Source organism: Heloderma suspectum, chromosome 6 (assembly GCF_057233095.1).
Source record: "Heloderma suspectum isolate Gila_16-S chromosome 6, 16-S_ref, whole genome shotgun sequence".
Lineage (NCBI taxonomy): Eukaryota > Metazoa > Chordata > Lepidosauria > Squamata > Helodermatidae > Heloderma > Heloderma suspectum.
The window spans coordinates 114,449,403-114,453,491 of record NC_139463.1 but is presented as its reverse complement, the minus strand read 5'-3'; positions in this window follow the sequence as shown (position 1 = coordinate 114,453,491).

Here is a 4,089-nt window from a genome sequence, read left to right as displayed (position 1 = left end):
GCGGTAAAAAGAAGGAAAATTGGTGTGATCATTCTCTGCAGGTTCAAATGAGCCATATGAAATCTGAAACAGGAAAAGAAAGAGAAAATAAGCTAGATGTTTCAGAGTGGTAACAGTAGTATCTGGTGGTCTCTTCAGTCCTTATATTCTCATTTATTTTGGTTCCAACCCTATAAACTCTTAACTGAGACACAGCTCCACTGACATTAATAAGACTGCCTTCTGAGTAGACATGCATAGGATTTCACACTTAATTATTGTCTTACTTATTTAAACACTGCTTTTACATACAGATGTTCACCCATGGTGGCTTATAAGGGATCATAAAGTATAATTAAACATTTCAATTGAAAGATGGATTTGTCACTATCATTTTATATTTCCTCTTTAGTTCAAAAAAGTAATTCAATGTCAGTCTTCCCAGCCAGATAGAACTGGAGGAAGGAGGCAGATAAGGGACAAAAGAGCTATTGAATGGATAAACACATTTTTTTTTAAAAAAAAAATATTCTAGGACAGAATATATTTCACTGTAATTGTACAAATAAAATTTGGGTTGGATCCAAGATCTGCTTTCCATGAGAGGAAGGACTAGAGGTGCTGCTGTGGGAAGGAGGGGACAGAGAAATCCACTTCTGTCTGCATAGTTGATCAGTATAAATCTGGATCCAACCCTATGATTTAGAAGTGACATTGTTTTGAATAACATTTTCATCAAAATAGGTATGTTTAGGATAAAAGACTTCATTAAATTCGAATTGAAAATACTTTAAACAAAATCTGTCATTTCTAGGCATGTTAAAAAAGTGAAGTCTTTTTCTTCTGAATACGTGCCCAAAATGAGCACCCTCCTTGAATTTTTAAAGGAGGAAACATTTGCCTTCAAGAGGAGAAACTCTCCTCAGCATTTAGAAGTGGTTATGGCCAAGCAACAAAGGAAGAGTACAGGCAGGTAGCACAGAATTGTAGGGATGGCGTCAGGAAGGCTAAAGCTGAGAAGAGCTGAGGTTAGCGAGGGATGCTAAAAGCAACAAAAAGGCTTTCTTCAGCTACGTGCATAGTAAAAGGCAGAGGAAAGAAATGGTGGTTCAGCTATTAAATCAGGATGGCAAATGATAACAGTTGAGAAAGAAAAGGCAGAGGTGCTCAATTCCTACTTTGGCTCAGTCTTCTTCCAAAAGAAGATCTATGACCTCCCTGGCAAAGGTGAAGTACAGGCTGTAGGGGCAGGATTGCAGCTTGAGATCGATAGGCATATGGTCAAGGAACACCTAATTACTTTGAATGAGTTCAAATCTACATGGCCAGATGAACTGCACCCTAGAGTAATAAAGGAACTGGCAGAACTCTCAGAACCACTGTCTATTATCTATGAGAAATCATGGAGGACGGGTGAAGTGCCAGATGACTGGAGAAGGGCTAATGTTGTCCCTAACTTCAAAAAGGGTAAAAAGGAGGAACCTGGGAACTACAGACCAGTCAGTCTGACATCAATCCCTAGGAAAATTCTGGAGCAGATGATAAAGCAATCCATCTGTAAGCACCTTGAAAACAATGCAGTGATTACTCGAAGCCAACATGGATTTGTCAAGAACAAATCCTGCCAGATGAATCTGATCTCATTTTTTGATCAAGTAAACTCCCTTGTGGACTGTGAGAATGCTGTAGGCATCATATACCTCAACTTCAGCAAAGCTTTCAATGAAATGCCCTGTGATATCCTGATGAGCAAACTAGCTCAAAGTGGGCTAGATGAAACAGCTCTCAGGTGAATCCACAGTTGGCTACAGAATTGGACTCAAAGAGTGCTTATCAATGGGATCTTCTCAAACTGGGGAGCGGTAATGAGCATGGTACCACAGGGCTCAGTCCTGGGCCCAGCGCTCTTCAAGATTATGATTAATGACTTGGAGGAGGAGGTGCAGGGAATGCTGATCAAATTTGCAGATGACACAAAATTGGACAGGATAGCCAATACGTTGGAAGACAGAAAGAAAATTCAAAGTGATCTTGATAGACTGAAGCGCTGGGCTGAAAAGAACTAGGGATGGGGGAGAATTTCTCCCCGAAACTTCAGGGGGCTGAGTGCCAATGTGTTTGGCCCCCCGAAGTAGTTTCGAGGAGAAATTCTCCGCACCCCCCCGCACCCCGCACCCCCCCCGGGACGGGACTTACCTTTCCCGAATGTCCCTCCCGGCGGCGGGTCCCGGCGGCGGTTCGTCAGGTCTTCGTCAGGGGCAGGGGCGGCAGCCGGTCTTTCGACCGGCTGCCACCGCTGCCATTCCAAGAAAAGTAAAAAAAAAAACACAACGCCCCCGTGATAGGTTACGTGACGATTAACGTAGCCTATCACGGCTAGATTTGCAAAGCCAGCCATGATAGGCTACGTAAAACGTCACGTAGCCTATCACGGGTGACTTTAAAAAAAAAAAAAAGCGCGTACAGCTAATGGCAGCCCCCATAGGGAGCCGCCATTCGCATTCCTTATTTGGTCGCTGTAGTCTACGTAAAGATTATGTAGACTACGGCGAAAATAAGGGCAACGCTATTTACATTGCCCTTATTTTTACCATAGTCTACGTAAAGTTTTACATAGACTACAGCAACCAAATAAGGAATGAGAATGGCGGCTCCCTATGGGGCCGCCATTTGCGTACGCGCTTTTTTTTTTTTTAAAGTCACCCGTGATAGGCTACGTGACGATTTACATAGCCTATCACGGCTGACTTTGCAAATCTAGCCGTGATAGGCTACGTTAATCGTCACGTAGCCTATCACGGGGGCGTTTTTTTAAAAAAACTTTTTATTTCGCGGCTGGGCGAGGCGAGGCTCCTCCTCCTCTGCCTGAATTTCGGCCGGGCGAGGCAGGAAGCCTCCCCTCCCGGCCTGAACTTCGGGGGGAGCAGCGAAGCGCCTCCCCCCCACCGCGAAGCAAGCTGCGAGACCAGGTAAGTGGCTTTCGTGCACTCCTAAAAAGAACAGAATGACATTTAATAGGGATAAATGCCAAGTTCTGCACCTAGGAAAAAGAAACCAAATGCACAGTTACAAAATGGGGATATGTGGCTCAACAACACTACAAGTGAGAAGGATTTTGGAATTGTTGTAGATCACAAGCTGAATATGAGCCAACAATGCGCTGTGGTTGCAAAAAAGGTAAATGCTATTTTGAGCTGCATTAATAGAAGCAAAGCTTCCAGATCCCATGAACTACTAGTTCCGCTCTACTCAGTGCTGGTTAGACCTCATCTGGAGTACTGTGTCCAGTTCTGGGCACCACACTTTAAGAAGGATGCAGACAAACTGGAGAGGGTTCAGAGGAGGGCAACAAAGATGATCAGGGGACTGGAAACCAAGCCCTATGACAAGAGACTGAAAGAACTGGGCATGTTTAGCCTTGAGAAGAGAAGCCTGAGGGAAGAGATGGTAGCGCTCTTCAAGTACTTGAAAGGTTGTCAAAGAGAGGAAGGCCAGGATCTCTTCTTGATCATCCCAGAATGCAGGACACAGAATAATGGGCTCAAGTTACAGGAAACCAGATTCCTGCTGAACATCAGGAAAAACTTCCTGACTGTTAGAGCAATACAGCAATGGAACCAATGACCTAGGGAGGCGGTGGGCTCTCCCACACTGGAGGCATTCAAGATGAGGCTGGACAGCCATCTGTCAGGGATGCTCTGACTTGGATTCCTGCATTGAGCAGGGGGTTGGACTCGATGGTCTTGTAGGCCCCTTCCAATCTTACTATTCTATGATTCTGTTGAAAGCTTCACCTGTTGAATTCCTGCCTGTTTTAAATTTCTGGGTGGTGGCAGCCACACCTATCACCCTGCTAAAGTTCTTTGAGAAATCAAGTCAAAATGAACACCCCAAGTGTAAAAAAACCCTGACAATATTGCACTGGACCAGTTAATGGTTTATTTTGAAAAGTTTATAATACCCATTTAGGTACAATCATCCTAAATGGTTTCTCAAAACAGCCATATCAACTGTAGACAATCGGACAATTTTTCAAATACAGCAATATCAATTATATCTGGCAGTCCATTTTACAGAAAAGTTAGATCTAGCAGTCTATGGATGCCTGGT